This window comes from Leptodactylus fuscus, chromosome 8 (assembly GCF_031893055.1).
Source record: "Leptodactylus fuscus isolate aLepFus1 chromosome 8, aLepFus1.hap2, whole genome shotgun sequence".
NCBI classification, from domain to species: Eukaryota; Metazoa; Chordata; class Amphibia; order Anura; family Leptodactylidae; genus Leptodactylus; species Leptodactylus fuscus.
The window spans coordinates 78407667-78424612 of record NC_134272.1 but is presented as its reverse complement, the minus strand read 5'-3'; the positions used below and the strand labels follow the sequence as shown (position 1 = coordinate 78424612).

At 45.4% G+C, this 16946-nt stretch overlaps 1 protein-coding gene across 3 annotated transcripts in view; it reads left to right on the top strand.

Annotated features, from left to right (window-relative positions):
• The first annotated feature begins 270 nt into the window (after window positions 1-270).
• The window catches only part of PKP4 (plakophilin 4), a 176828-nt gene continuing 160152 nt past the window's right edge, over window positions 271-16946 (top strand). For 2 of the 3 annotated variants that reach the window (XM_075284453.1, XM_075284452.1), the window contains exon 1: window positions 271-433. The gene's annotated coding sequence lies outside the window, so the exon portion shown is untranslated. The remainder of the gene's footprint in view (window positions 434-16946) is intronic. The other variant, XM_075284454.1, reaches the window with a different exon arrangement.

The following is a 16946-nucleotide window of genomic DNA, read 5'->3' as shown; positions in this document are numbered from 1 at the left end:
CGTGCACTCGGTGTCTCACCTGTAGTCCCGTCGTGCAGGTGACTCTCTCGATCACGATAAGCTCATGTCGCGACACACTCACGGTAATGTCCCGTACCAGCACAGTAGCTCCTCCCACATCCAGTCAACAGCATCGGTAACTGAGGCAACGGCAGGCTGGCGTCTGATTGGCAGGTTTGGATCTAGGAGTTTGTCCAATAGGATGGCCGAGAGGGCGCGCCTTGACCAATGGCAGCTCGGGAGGAGAGCGGCTGCGCCGTGACGTCACAGGGCTGAGAGCCCGGCGCTACTGCTGCGGTGTGCTTGCTAGAGGGGATTGGGCTCCCGCACCATGGACACGGGGTAGGAGTCCGCCCGAGGAGCGGGGCTGCCGGCGGCTGTGGAGACTCATGAAGCTGCGGGATCCGGTGCCCGGGGAGACGTGAGCAGGCAGGTAAGTGCTCTGATTGTGTGCACGGGATCACCGTGAGTCTGCGGAGCCGTCTCCCGCCCCGATCTCCTGCTGCAGAATCCTCTCTCTGCCGCTCCTGCTGGGGAACTTTTCTGTGTGCGGCTCTGGATAACGCGCTGCCGCTGCGACTTTCTCCGGGATCGTTACCTGCACTTCCTTCACTTACGGATGTCGCTGCTGTGCGATCCTGCAAGAGGCAGGCAGGGCACAGGGGGACACACAATGCACACAGAGCTGCTCCAGGGGAACATGACTACACATACATACAGGGGAACATGACTACACATACATACAGGGGAACATGACTACACATACATACAGGGGAACAGACTACACATACATACAGGGGAACACGACTACACATACATACAGGGGAACATGACTACACATACATACAGGGGAACAGACTACACATACATACAGGGGAACACGACTACACATACATACAGGGGAACATGACTACACATACATACATACATACATACAGGGGAGCATGACTACACATACATACAGGGGAACAGACTACACATACATACAGGGGAACACGACTACACATACATACAGGGGAACATGACTACACATACATACATACATACATACATACATACAGGGGAGCATGACTACACATACATACAGGGGAACAGACTACACATACATACATACATACAGGGGAGCATGACTACATATATATATATATATATATATATATATATATATATATATATATATATATATATATATACAGGGGAACATGGCTACACATACATACATACAGGACACAGGGGGACACACAATGCACACCGCGCTGCTCCAGGGGAACATGACTACATGTACATACATACAGGGGAACATGGCTACATATACATACATACAGGGGGACATGGCTACATATACATACATACAGGGGGACATGGCTACATATACATACATACAGGGGGACATGGCTACATATACATACATACAGGGGGACATGGCTACATATACATACATACAGGGGGACATGGCTACATATACATACATACAGGACACACGGGATCATGTCTGCAGGCTCAAACATACAGGACACAGGAACATGACTACATATACATACATACAGGACACACAGGAACATGCCTACAGGCTCTTATACATTCAAGATGCACAAGAACATGTCTGTAGGCTCCTATACATACAAGATGCACATGGGAACATGTCCACAGGCTACTATACATATATGACACACAGGAGAACATGTCTGAAGGCTTCTATACATACAAGATACACGGGCGAACATGTCTGAAGGCTCCTATACATATATGATCTATAGGGGAACATGTCTGCAGTCTCCTATACATGTATAATACACAGGGGAACATGTCTGCCTGCAGGCTCCTATACATACAAGATACACAGGAGACCATGTCTGCAGGCTCCTATACATATATGATGCACAGTGGAACATGTCTGCAGGCTCCTATACATACATGACACACAGATGACCATGTCTGTAGGCTCCTCTACATATCATAAATGACATACAGAACACAGGGAACATGTTTTCAGGCTCCTATACATAAATGTCTCACAGGAACATTTCTACAGGCTCCTATACATACATGATACACAGGGGAACATGTCTACAGGCTCATATCTATATGGAACCCAATGCATGGGCAATAACCCACTGGGAGGGCAGCAAGGCACACCCCCTGGGGCATGGGTGGATGAGGCAGGGGCCTGTCTCTAAAACAAAGAGCCACTGGGTAGGTGCCCACTGCTAGGTTAAGTGACCACTGATCAGGTGACGATTACTTGTGCATTGACCCAGGACTAGGGTAAGGAGCCATTGGCTTGGTGCCTATTGCTAGGGCATGGATACATAAGGCAGGTGCTACCACTAGTGTAAGGAGCCACGACCAGGTAGACTCTGCCATCACAATCAACAGCAGAACAGGTGCCCACTGCTAGGATATGGAACAGTGGGCACCTTCATAGTGGATGCAGGCCCTAAGGGTGGGCATAAGCCCATACACAATGGATCTTTCCCTACCTGGGTTACTCTGCAACTCTAGGGTAAAAAACCAATAGGCATGTGCCCCCCTCTTGAGCAAGAAGCCGCTGGGCATGTAGGCACATATCTGCTCCCCTTGTCAGTCTTCTCCCTGGTAGGGTCTCTTTTTCCAGCCCTTCTTGTCCAGGTGCAAGTACCACCAGGGCATGTAATCCCACAGTGCATTTCCACGCTGATTGCAGGTGCCCACCTCTAGTGCCTGCTCACACACATTTACATGACACAAGTGTGTTCATATTGTGTGATGTGCTGTTTTGTGTGCCCATGTTGGGCTCCTGATGTGACACAGACATAGGTTTGCTCACAGAGGACGCTGCTTCTTTGGTTTCCTTTCTAAGACCTAGGAGAGGCTATCACATCGGAGACCCTTTGAGATTGTGTTGTGTTTTGCGCCAGCCGTGGATTGAGATTTGCTCCTGTCACTGATATTTCAGTCTCTGTTGCTGCTGTGCTTGTATTATGTGCATGATTTATGCCCATGTGATGGGCAGCCGGCTATATACCCAGCTGTATGCCACCTTGGCTGTGATTGGGTTCCTCATTTTACATTGAGAGTCTATTAAGTTTTACTACAAGCTCTTCCTGCATCATGCCCGCCTGTGCCAGCCTCATCTGATACTTCCACGCTGTGTAGCTTGCAGCCTCCTGTGATGAAGGTCACCACTGACTCCTTGCTCGGTGCCTGGTGATTTCTTCAGCTGCGTGTTCAGATGAGATGTGACAGCTTGCTGCTGCTTGTCATTACATCGGTGACTTCCATGTTGACCCTGTGCCCTCCTTCCTCGGCTCCCGGTGAATTAAGAGGGCAGCCCTGAAGGTTGTCAGGAAATACAGAGCTAAGCATTAGATGCAATTGCTGCAGCGTTGCAGACAGGAAGGGTGCTGCTGCCTCCAGCTGATGACTGGGCAGGTGTGTGTGTGCTGCTGTGCTAGTGGAGGAATGCCAGGAATGTATGGGGGGAATCCATGGCTCGGAGCATACCCCTGCCAGGGGCTTCTGTATTACAGGATCATGGCATCAGAGTTTGCACGCAGTAGTTTGTATAAATGATTTATTCACATTGATGCTTCTTGCTGTTTGGCAGATACAGCAGAGTTGTGTGTGTCTATGCAGCGGTTTCAGCTCTGCTACATCAGCGTGCTCCCTGAAGGTCACCCTCTCCTCTGGGTGGTTTAGGGTTAATCAGGCAGCTGTATGGTTTCTTTCTTAAATACAACTTTGGTCTCCTCCTCCCGCTCCCTCTGATTCATCCCTTGCTGTGGCGTTGTGTCAGCTTTTCACATTGATAAAGATTGTGATGTATTAGGTTTTTGTGAAGGTTCTGGCGCTGTGTGTTATACTGCTCCAGCAACTGTAGGCTGAGCCGCTGGCATCCTTGTGCTCCTGTATGGCTGGGGACTTGTATACATGGCCATATTATAGGTGTGTAATATGCTGTCCATGGTCCGTGGGGCCCAGTCCTGCATCGTATCTCCGTTTGCCTGTTATGTAGCTTGAGCTATGTTATATTGCTCCGGAAGCTTTTGGCTGAGCCGCTGGCATCCTCAGGCTTGCATATACCCGGGGACCAGTATATATGGCCACGTTTTAGATCTGTAATACGTCTTCCATAGCCCACCATGGGTCAGGCCTGTTTGGTACCTCTTTATTTTTGGCCTGCAGGATAATCTAGTAGTTCTCGCCTAGTTGGGCTTAGAGCTCCATGGGCACCTTTGTTGGCACACAGAAGTGCCGCCTCATAAACCTGGAGGTTATTCCACTGTCACATTGCACATGTCAAATGTATCCATGGGGTCATATTCACAGGATCAATGCCAGAAGTCTGCTTGGCCTCCATTGGGCTGATATACCTTGTTATACCTTATTTTTTCACTTGTATAGACTAGTTCAGACTGTGTTATTCCATATGGAGGCATGCAGTAAAAAGCATGTAGGGATAATTTATTTTTTTTCTGTATCAGTATGTCTTTGTAGAATGGGAGGAAATCCACACAAACACGAGGAGAACATACAAACTCCTTGCAGATGTTGTTCCTGGTGGGATTTGAGCCCAGGACTACAGCGCTGCAAGGCTACAGTGCTAACTACTGAGCCACCATGTTGCTCCCAAGTGGTGCATTTTTTTGTGCATATCATACCGTGCACCACAGATATGCTACTACAGGGCCACTTTTCTGGTGTAGATCGGTTAGTAAATACCCCCATAGTGTTTGGTATAAATAATAAGGAAGCCTAAGGGGATGGATGGGTGACCCCATATGATTATACAGTGACGTCCATCACAGTTGAAGTGCTAGCAAACAGGTCTGATGGTGAAAACTGCAAAACACAGTATGTAGTGTCTATGGCTGGATTCACACCTGCGCTCGTTGCACGTGGAGAGAAAATTCCTGGGGTCTGTGGGTAACTGCTTCCCCAGACAGACCCCACGATGTGAACCTAGTGCAAGTACCCTACAAGTGGACAAACCCTTTAAGCCACTACTTTTTCTCTTCCTTATTTTTTGGCAAGGGGAGGGTGATGGTTGGGAGTAGATGTTGTTGATATACAGGCCATTACACAGGGGTGGTGTCAGGGTAGAGACAGAACCGTCTGATGCTCTTAAATTACTGGGTGTGTTGCTCACTCCAAAACATTGACCCAGCGGGAGCCGGAGGCCCGGGCAGGTTTACAGATCGGAATATACACAGCTGGATCTTACTTTTACAGCCGGCAGGGAAGTTTAGTCAATAAGAAGCTGCTGAACATGCGGTTCTGTATTGTCTTGTAGTTGCTGCTGTAATACCCCGAGATTTCACATCACAGGCCCATAACAAAGGGTAAATGGGGGCTGGTGTCAGGGCTTTGTATCAATGGCCCCGCAGAGAAGGTTCCTGTGAGAAAACCTAATCCTGATTGCAGGTGATTGTGAAGATTGTGGACGGGACGTCAAGTCAACATCCTTACCGTTCCAGTGTGTATAATGGAGGTCTCCTACATGTGACTGGCCCATATAGGGATCACAATGTACATTTTTCTTATCAGTATGTCTTTGTAGAATGGGAGGAAATCCACGCAAACACGAGGAGGGCATACAAACTCCTTGTAGATTTGTTTGTGGCAGGATTCGAACCCAGGACCCAAGCGCTGCAAGGCCGCAGTGCTAACCACTGAGCCACCATATTGCCCCTATCGGTCAGCTCTTGTAAACTACAATTCCCATCAACACCTGGACAACCTTTCACTAGGAATGTAATAACTGGGATGGAGCTTTGGTCGCAATGTTGCTACAACACGTGCCCCTTCTATAGCAGAAGATACCCGCAACTAAAATCTTTTATCTCAAAGGTTCTCTAACTATGCCCACTTCCACGCAAGGCTCATTGTACTTTTTTTTTTTTTTGCATGTTTTTTCACATAATTGAGCCGATTTGGTTGTGTGTTTCTGCAATTGAGTGAAAATCGCAGCAGGAATTACAATAAAGCGGTCCGCACTGTGTGAATACTCTCCATCTGTTTTCTATCACTTGCATAGTAAAGGATTGTCCAGACCTGAACTGAATAGATAAGGGGGAATTCACATGTAGTAAAGTGGAGCGCAATCTGGCACGTATACGCGTGTCAGCAGTTTGCGCGCTCAAAAAGATCCCATTGATTTCAATGGGAGTTACGAGCGTATGCGCCACGTAATTTTGCGCCCGCAAAATTACGCGCTGTATACAATCGTAACTCCCATTGAAATCAATGGGATCTTTTTAAGCGTGCAAACTCTGACACACCGTATACTTGCCAGATCACGCGCCAGATTACTACGTGTGAATTCCCCCTAAAGCTGTAGAGAGCGGAGTTATTTGATACTCACGTAAGGATAAAGTTGGCCAAACGCAGATTTTGGAGGAATCGGCTGTCTAATCTAACTTATGTATATGGGGGTCTCACGATCGTCCTCGAGCAGAGGAAGATAGGTCAATCAATGTTGAATCTTGTCATGTCCAGTCCTTTGTGTCTCCTGTTGATAGAGGGGTTTAAAGGGGTTGTTTGTCCTCAATCGGTTTTAGCGGAATGATGACCTATCTGCAGGAGGGCATTTGGGGTGCAGAGTTTGTTTTGTTTTTTTCCCCATTTTTTAATTCTGACGCAATTTTAACTACACCCAACCCGAAAGCACCCCTCAACCTATTATAAAGATGATGGGTGCACCTTAATGAATGGTTAGTGGCTTAACCCTTTAGCCTAACAATCCTAACATTAGAACGAATTATAGGTTTCCTATGTGAAAAAGTAGATTAGTGAGATTCCTAGATAGTGATGTTAGGCTCCACAGATTATAGATATTTACTTGCTGTCGGTCGGGGCCTCCCCTAAGGCCTTATTCACACGACGACTTGTCTATGGGTTTATTCACCTGACCTAACACTGACTTGCTCTTTGTCCATTTACAGCCGTGTGAGTAGACCCATAGACTTTCAACAGAGGCCATGACAGTCATGTGAATAAGCCCCTTCAGCGGGCTTCAATGAACCTACATGGTGGTGTGAATGTCTCGGGATAAGTTCGCGGGGTACATTTTGCGGTTACATCCGCCATGCAAAATCTTAAGTGGAAATCGTCTCGCTGTTGGCAAAAACTTTTCTGGTCCAATTCACTTCAGTTTCTTTTTCAACGAGCTGATCTATATACAGGGCGCCTTGGACAAACTCGGATTTTGCGCTGCAACACTCCAACTGGGAAAACGACCACACATGCAATATTATCTGTGTCCTTAGGGTGAATTCACACTGAGTAAACGCTAGCTTATTCTGAACGTAAAACACGTTCAGAATAAGCGGCGTCTAAAGCAGCTCCATTCATTTCTATGGGAGCGGGGATACGAGCGCTCCCCATAGAAATGAATGGGCTGCTTCTTTCACTCCGTGCAGTCCCATTGAAGTGAATGGGGAGTGCCGGCGTATACGGCAAGCTCTGCTCATGCCGGAGCGTACACGCCGGCACTTCCCATTCACTTCAATGGGACTGCACGGAGTGAAAGAAGCAGCCCATTCATTTCTATGGGGAGCGCTCGTATCCCCGCTCCCATAGAAATGAATGGAGCTGCTTTAGACGCCGCTTATTCTGAACGTGTTTTACGTTCAGAATAAGCTAGCGTTTACTCAGTGTGAATGCACCCTAAAGCAGCTCCATTCATTTCTATGGGAGCGGGGATACGAGCGCTCCCAATAGAAATTAATGGGCTGCTTCTTTCACTCCGTGCAGTCCCATTGAAGTGAATGGGGAGTGCCGGCGTGTACGCTCCGGCATGAGCAGAGCTTGCCGTATACGCCGGCACTCCCCATTCACTTCAATGGGACTGCACGGAGTGAAAGAAGCAGCCCATTCATTTCTATGGGGAGCGCTCGTATCCCCGCTCCCATAGAAATGAATGGAGCTGCTTTAGAAGCCGCTTATTCTGAACGTGTTTTACGTTCAGAATAAGCTAGCGTTTACTCAGTGTGAATGCACCCTTAGGATGTTTTTTTTATCTTTTGTTAAAAATTAGGTAGTTTTTTTTTTTTTTTTATTTCCAGGCCCAGAGTCTGTAAAGTTTGGGATACGCTCGACTAGAGGCCTCGGCGTTGTGCCTGTCCCTGTTCTTAATCTGGTAAGGATATGTAGTGGTGTCTGAATCGTCTTGCTTATTCTTCATCGCTTTCAAGACCTCCGCTTGCTGTCAATGAGTGGCTCGCCTAAACTGGGATAAATTAGGTTGCGGTCTGATAATATCTCTGTGCCCGCAGGACTAGAGGGTGGAGGTGTTGGATGTAGGCGATGGATTCTTGGTTTTGGTGTACCTCATCATTTTGACAGAATTAAATGAGTGAAGATGTTGGGGTTGTCTCCAGCGAGCGCACCTCCCGGGCCTCCGAAATACTGCAGACCGGCATGTTTGATGTAAGCTGTGTGCCCGCTGCTCGGAGCTGAACTGACAACTCTGTCTCCGAGGGATTATATCGGATCACGTTCTGCTTTCTACTCGGGAAGATTTAAGCCCCGGCACTGTTAATTCAGCACTCGCTTTCTCCACCTCTGACCACTTTGGAAATGTCTAGTGCTGCGGATTGAGGCAGCCGAATTATTTGATCATGATGGTTGTCCCAAAATATCGCACTTATTACTTTTATAATAAAGGAGACATTTTAGCTTCCTGCTGTGTGCAATAGAAATATCGACGGTGAAACAGGCCAGCAAATCTGTGTAAGAAAATCTGCAGTTTTGGATTTGGATTTTACCATTTGCAATGCAAATTTACTACAATCCTACATCAGAATAGAGGAGATAAATTTGCAGATTTTTCCTTTCTTGCGTGTTGAGTATAACACCATTGACTTACATTGTTGTGTTCTTGTAGTGGATTGAACATGGCCTAGTACTGGACTGAGATTAGGATAAAGTTAATTGGATGCTAGATATTTGATAGTGGCTTAAAGGGGTATTCCATCTTGGTGATAACGTGAATGGTGATGGTATGTAGTGGCTTAAAGGGGTACTCCGTCTTATAAGGTGATGGCATGTTGCTAGTATATGATGGTTAAAGTGACATGGGCCTTGCAGACCTCAGCCCTCCTGAAGAATTTAGGGGACATGGTGTATTGGTGCTGCGTCCCGTTCTAAGTTTTCTCTGCTCAGGCTAGGTTCACTTTTGTGCTCGCTCACTGTTCGGAGATTCTGTTCCCCATTCCGCTTGAAAAATACAGAGAGAAAAGTACTACAAGCAGGACTTTTCTCTCTGCATTGTTTGGGTGGAAACCTGGTGGATCCCATTATAGTCTATGGGATTTGTGCGGTTGGGTTTCCGTTTTTCAGGTCCCAAAAGAAACGGAAACCTCAATGCAGGTGTGAACCTAGCGTCGGAGGCATTCACGGCCCCATGAGTGTACAAGCAAAACTATAAAGGGGATACAATGCTAAACAACACATTTTCTTTTTAAGAGATGCACATTCTGGGATAGCTGACAGTGTGCTGAATTCAGTGCACTGTCTGCTTTCCAGCGGTGTATAATACCGCACATCTATGAGGGCGAGATGACCTCCTTAACATCAGTTAGTGTCTTTTAATGTCCATTTTTTATTTTTCTTGGTCTGGGGTTTTTTTTTTTCGCTCTTCTTTCCGACAATGCACAGAAAAAAACACAAATGACAGACGATATCACTGGCGACTGCCCATTACCATCTGTCATAAGTCCATTAGCCATAGACAATGTTAAAAATTATTAGATCCTTCATATCTGTCCTAAGTCTGTATTTTGAATGGAACCAGAAGTCCTGCACCTCCCACTATGTCTGCCCAAATAATGGACCTATGACTGATGAAAACGGACATTAACGGACAACAGATCAAATCCCATTGAAATCAATGTTGTTTTTTTACAGAACTTTGACTCCATTGTTAACATTTTCTAATGGATATACAGACATGTGAACGCCCCCTAAAAACAAAGGACACCCGACAGACCCCTTGATAGTTAGTTGGCCCCCACCGATCATAGTAAGGCTTCATTCCTTGGTGTTTTTGTGGAGCAATATTAGTCAAATCAGGGCGGGTTCACATCTGCGCCAGGTCTCTGCTTTGCAGGTTTCCGTCTTCTGCCCGAGGGCAGGAGACGGAAACCGGCAGTCAGTTTTCAAACCGATTCACTTGAATGGGTTTGCAAAGTGACCGCCCGTGAGTGTTTTGTGCCTGTCCGCCGTGTTTTTTGTTTTTAACCGGACATAAAGTCGTACATGCAGGACTTTGTGTCCGGTTAAAAAAAAAAAACGGTTTTGACGCAGAGAGGCACCAGACGCACACGGGCGGACACTGACTGCTGGGTTTCCGTCTCCTGTCCAGTTTCTTGGTCAGAAGACTGAAACCCACAAAGCAGAGACCGGGTGCTGGTGTGAACCCGCCATCAGAGAAACAAGAGCAGTACTATCTGGTAAAACTTCACACCCAGGCCTGGCACTCCTCTCACGGTGGGGTTTCCATCACTGCTAAAATCATGGCCTACTCTTTGTGACTAACCTGATGGGGTATGGTCGGGACTGGATAAAACTGTGAGTAATTTTAATATGAAAAGTATCCAAAGATGATTTTAAAAAAACACAAAAACTTCCGCATACAAAGGCCGATTCCTGCTGAATCCGTCAAAAGTGCAAATTAGCTTTGATGTGTTTCCACGCCATGTTCTCAGAGCAGATGTTCTTCATCCCGGGGTAGACATGGACATAAGACTCAATTCTAGGTTTTTCCACTACATGTGAGTTAGCGCTGTACGGTGCAGGAGAGTAGGCTCCTTGTTCGACTGGTTTGTCTAACGGTTATTCTGGAAAAAATTTTGTGCTTTGTGTTTCTTGCGTACACATCAGTGTAATTTCTCTAGTTGTTTGCATTGCATATACCGTATTACATTAGACCGGGACAGATGTTAGTAAGTTGGAAGCCCGCAATGTCATGTACTTGGGTAAGCACGTTAAAAAAACAAGACATAAAAATCAATCCAGTGCTGTCTATCGGGCAGGTCTACTCTGTGGTGTGTTATATGTTTTTCTAGTATAGGACAGTGAATTTCTATCCTAAAAACAAAAAAAAAGTGTGTCTGTGAGCAATTGTGCCTATATCGTATATAGGTCTATGGGATGTTAGACAATCCTCCTTCTGTATGGCTTCAATACAAGTCTTGAGTGTGCTCTGCCTAGCCTAAGGGCCAGTTCACACATCAGAAATTACGATAATCTTGTGTCCAGTGTAGAGATACGGTTTACTCTCGGTTACTGGTTTTAAAGCAATGACCGTCAGATTCTAGACGGAATTTGGAGATGACTGAGGGAGATCTCGCCTCAAATTCCACACCATATTCCTCAATGTGAACTAACCCTTAAAATGGTCCATTAGTACTTTCCTTGTCACCCCCTCCCTCAATTTACCAGTCATCAGAAAAGACCCCCCCCCCCCCCAATAGCATCGCAAGCCCCCACCTTCAGCTCTCTAGTAGTCAAAACTGACCCATTCCTACCATATGAAACCATTGTAACCCCCCCCCTACCCTCCCAGTATTTGCATCAGGGCCGGTCTCCCCTCCTTCCTCATGTCCGCTGTTCTTTAATCTTTAGTATCATGAATTTTAGGTCCTGTTATAGACAGTGATTTTATTTTGGTTTATGGAAAGTTCCAAATTTATCCCTCTGTGAACTTTGTGTCTTTTCCAAAGAAGCCCAAACACATACAGAGAAGATCTACGCTCCTTCCGCGATCCTCCGCTGTGTTTTTCTGGCCTTTCTTGGCTTGGTATATTGTTTGTTTTAACTCCTTTTCTCCATTTGCAGTGGCTCGTGCTCCCCCGTCTCGCCCGTGCTCCCCCGTCTCGCTCGTGCTCCCCCGTCTCGCTCGTGCTCCCCCGTCTCGCTCGTGCTCCCCCGTCTCGCTCGTGCTCCCCCGTCTCGCTCGTGCTCCCCCGTCTCGCTCGTGCTCCCCCGTCTCGCTCGTGCTCCCCGTCTCGCTCTTCATCTTTCTTGCCTGTGGTATTTTTTGCGTTGTGTTTTGCTTCTTATCTGGTAATGATGGGTTATGGGAATTTAATAGGCTTTGCAGTCAGTCGGGTTTGATTGAATTTTTTTTTTTAAATACAGAATTTTCTGTCCTCATTATTGATGTTTTTACAACTTCCCGTACACAAGTATGTCATTCTTCTGCGCAGTCACAGAACTATAAGTTCCAGCAAGATGTGACAAGTCAGGGACGTTTTTGCAAAATTGTGGACAACCACTTTAACTTGAAATAATTTTTATAAACCTGACTTCCATCTTGATGCCTGTATCCAATCTTTTAAGGATTAGTAGCCGGCCAACATTTGCTACACCGTACACATTGTAGACATGGGGCTATGCCATATATATTTGATAGATATGGGTCCCTTCTCCACAATGGGTTTCCTCCATTCCTTCATGTGGCCTCTGGGATTGGAGAAGGGGCCCCACAGGTGCGTCTTGCTCCGTTCACGTCAATGGGATTTCCTAATAAATCCAAGCAGGTGCCCCTTAACCTTCCCGAGACCATGAAGATATTTAATTCAAGACATGTTATGAGCCCATTGCAATATGTAGTAATGCCACAAAAATATTCGCCAAGTAATTGAGACAATAAAGCATTCCAGTGTTTCGCCGCTTATTTGCCATGGAGTTCATGATGGGAACGTTAAAAAAAACCTAATTTATTCCATTTTCAAGAATATTGCAGTTGCCATCTGAGGAATCCCATTTCCCCGTGCTGGGCGAGATGGTGTTTGCAATAAACGCAAATGAAATGTGTTCAAGGGAATCACATGATGGCGACTGGTATGAATAATGGCGCGGACTGATCGGAGCGGACGACGAATCCTGAATTTTTTCTGACTTGGGTTAGCCTTTAAATGTCAACATAAATCCATTCGCCATTTAATGTGTTAAATTGTTTTCCCCGAGTAGTCCGGGGTGCGACAGGTGCGATTTCCAGCGTTTATCAGTAGAAGATGCCTTCAAGAGTCTTGTTTGCGCGACACAAGATAATTCCCAGTCGCCGAATATTTATTTAATGAGCGCGCAGAGAAAACCGGTCAAAGTATTACCTGTCAAGCAGATCTGACAACTCCGACTTCATACAGAACGCCGAAATAAAGCCTAATTGCAGTTCACAGTCCTTAAAGGAGATGTTGCTATTATATTTTCATTTACTTTGGGAGAAAATAGTTACGGTATTTTTTTGTTCTCCAAATATTGCACTTATCCTTTTCAGCTTCCTGGTTATCTGACCTATATTTAAAGGGATACTCCAAACCAATTTTTGTTTACGGTATGGTTTCCACATCGTAGGAGTATGAAGCGCTCACCTTCCTGACTAAGGGTATGTTCACACAGGACTTTGGAGCTGATTCATTTCGGTGGGAGGGAGAGGCAGGGTTTTTTGGGGTTTTTTTTTCCGATGGATTCTATAAGAACCTCCCACTGAAACGCATCAAAATATGGACCATGCATTACACATACAGGCCAATTAGGTCAATGGAAACTGTAATACCTTATTTCACCTGTGGAGGCAGTGTAGGAAACTAAACCCGTTTTAAGGGATTATTCAAGGTGAGCAATAATTTTCAATTTTCATTGTATAATTTTCAGTCCTATTATTTGGAGTGAATATTTGTCTGTGTTTTTGGCCACACACTCCGTGCATAGACAGATGTATTCAGGACGGTCATATTTATTATGAGAAGCTTTTCATTTTCCCAGAGTTCAATGAAAATAATTTCCGTTCAGCCACATTAACAATAAATGACTTGTATAGCGGCGGCCTTTGGCATCCACACCTTCCTGCGGAGTATCTTGAGCAGAATCTCGCCCCACCCTCTCGCCCTCCAGCCTCTTTGCCCAAGGCGTAGTGCATAGACCTCTTGATAAATATTTTGTACACACCCGACATTTCAAAGGAGACCGGCCTTTTGTTTCTTGGAAGTTGTATAGATGCTCGAGCAGCCAGTGGTTTTACTTTTATTTTTACACCTCACACCTTATCTTTTCTTTATGGTGTTGCCATTGCAGGGAGTTAAAAATTACAACTGGTGATTTGAGAATCGGAGAATATGCGAAGATTATGGGACCCCCCCCTATTGGCCTGAGCATTGTCATAGACTTTGGCAAATTCCGCTGGGACCATTGTGCACGGTTGCGTCCCATCAACAGATATCTGGGCAAAAAAGGGTCGTCCATATTGGATTCCAGAATACTGATCCTTTATAATCTAATGTGTTGGGCAGCAGCATACCCCCTCTCCCCTCGCTGAGCATACATCAGGGGATGGCTGACAAACTTCTAAATTGTATCCAACTTCTTAGTTTGTTCCAAAATTTGTGGTGCATGAGACAAATTTTTGACACACGGGAAATGGATACAAATTTTTGTGGGCTTTGGAAAAATGAGCCAGAATTTTGGTCCATTGGAAAGTGAGACAAATCTATGTAGATCCGTACAACAGATTTATAAATAGGTCTTACACGACCGTAGTGGTTTTTGCGGTCCGCAATTTACTGATCAGCAGCACAACCTTTCACTTCAAAAAGTAATTCCACGGACGTCCGTGTCCAGCCGCACATGCCCATAGAGTTGTGATGTCCGTGACTTTGCGGACCTGCAGTATTCAGTGCGGACCTCGGTCACGGTATGGCACACCACGGATAGAATATCTGGTGGTGTAAGAGGTTGCACTGAATACAATGTGTCCGCAGTTGAGAACCCACAATTGCATACCATTTATGGACTAAACTTACTGTCGTGTAAGACAAGCCTTTGGGTCCACTTGGGGACCAGAAAAATGGAAACCCTCTCCTCTTTAAAAGTAGTTACCTGTGGACCCCATAGACTATAATGGAGTCCATTGGGTTTTCACCCGAAATCGTTGGAGAGAAAAATCCTGCTTGCATACACACACACACACGGCATCCAAGTATATTGGGTTAATTGAATTACTGTATATACTCGAGTATAAGCCGAAGCCAATAATTTTACCACAAAAAAATGGGAAAACTTATTGACTCCGAGTATAAGCCTAGGGGGGAAATGCAGCAGCTATGAGAAAATTTCAAAAGTTAAAATGGTCGGAGTTTTTGGGTGCAGTAGATGCTGGGGAAGAGGAGGGTGTGTTTTGGTTGTCTGTCTGCCCCTTCCCTGAGCTTGAGGACTGGGTTTTTTCCCCCCCACTTGGAATTCAGCCTGGCTGAATATAGGGTATCTGCGGTGCTCCTATTAACCCCTTCCCGATGGAACAGGAGCCCTGCAGATCCCCTATATTCAGTAGACCGGGCACTGTCAGACACAGGGATACCTAATGTGTATGTGTTTCACAGTCATTTTCTACTTTTGTATGTATTCTAGGGAAAGGAGCAATTTAGAACTTTTATTTACTTATTATTTTTTTTTTTATTTTTTTTTTTAAAGCTTCTTTTTTTCCCCCCACTATTTGATGGCAGATTCTATTGCAGCTGGTCATTTTTTTTTTTTTTTTTTTTGCCTGACTCGAGTATAAGCCGAGGGCGGCTTTTTCAGCACAAAAACTGTGCTGAAAAATCCGGCTTATACTCGAGTATATACGTTAACTGCTTTGAGACTCTCTTACAGCACAGATGGCATAGATTGAAGTCTATTGGTGCGAGGCAAACTTCATTGGTGATAAAAAATAAATAAATAAATAAAAAATCGGGTATGACTAGACGTTGATATTGGAGCTAAAGGTTTGTCACTGAACGACCGGTTTAGTTGGATAACCGCAATATGGTTGTTATTGTTATTACATACTTATTGCAGACCGGATACAATCCATATCATGTCATCCATGAGAACTGAAGGGCCTGGGTGAGGCATAGTTCACATGTGACGTATGCCGAGTCTTCACCGATCCATAAATAGCAAATGACAAGCGGTCTATACAATCTAGTGTTATATTGGATGAAGTTGCATTGTATATTGGCAACAATTTTACTGGAAAGAGCCACCATTCTTGGAAGAACCCATATATACCACTGGGTAAGCTTCTGATGTGGCCCAAGTGTCCTCCTACTGCATGTTGTTGCACACTTAGCCCCATGTTTGATGTACACGTGGTCGTGTGCATGGGGGCTAGAAGTTTGGAGATGAGTAGAAGTAAATAAGATCTCTGAGAAGCGAGGATCTTCACCCCTTTGGAGTCTCCACCATTCCAAGCCTGGATGTCAGGGCCAGAAGATTCTCCGTAACGTCATACCAATAATTTCTGCCTCTGTATTTGTGATCGCGGTTTATATAGAACATGGAATATCTCGCCCTGGCACCCAATAGCTGAACCACAGAATTTTTTTTATTCTTCCACTGATTTTGTGCGTTGAGAGCCAAGGATATAATACGTGTCATTATCTACAACCTTCAACAACCAAAATAGTCCTGGCACGTATGTCTCCAGCTTTCGGTAGAGAATGTTGTCGTTCCATCCACCCCCCCCCCCCCCCCACCTTCCCCCCAAGTTTTGGCTTTAGTCATTGTGTTTATTGTTAGGTTGTAATTTATGGGCTCAATTTGGAAAATGAAACTTGTCGGCTTCCCAGAGGCGACCAGAATCCCGCAGAATGATCTCATCGTCTTCTTTTGTCTTGATATATATGTGTGTTAATGGCTTGTAGTTCTACTTTTGGGTTTTGGCCTTCCTCCATATGGATTGTACGCCTGGCAATGAGGCGAGGTTTACATTAGGGTGATCGTCCCTCACTCCTGAGAGCTTATAGTTTACATAGATTTATGGTTCTTGTTTGGTTTGGATTAGAATATTGTTTGCGGGCATATTTTATCCGACTGCTTCATTGCACGCCTCCTCGGTTATTCCTCCTAGAAATGTATATATTGACAGGTAAGTCTTACCAATTGGAGGTGTCCAATGTCCATTGATTTGCCCAATCTTCATC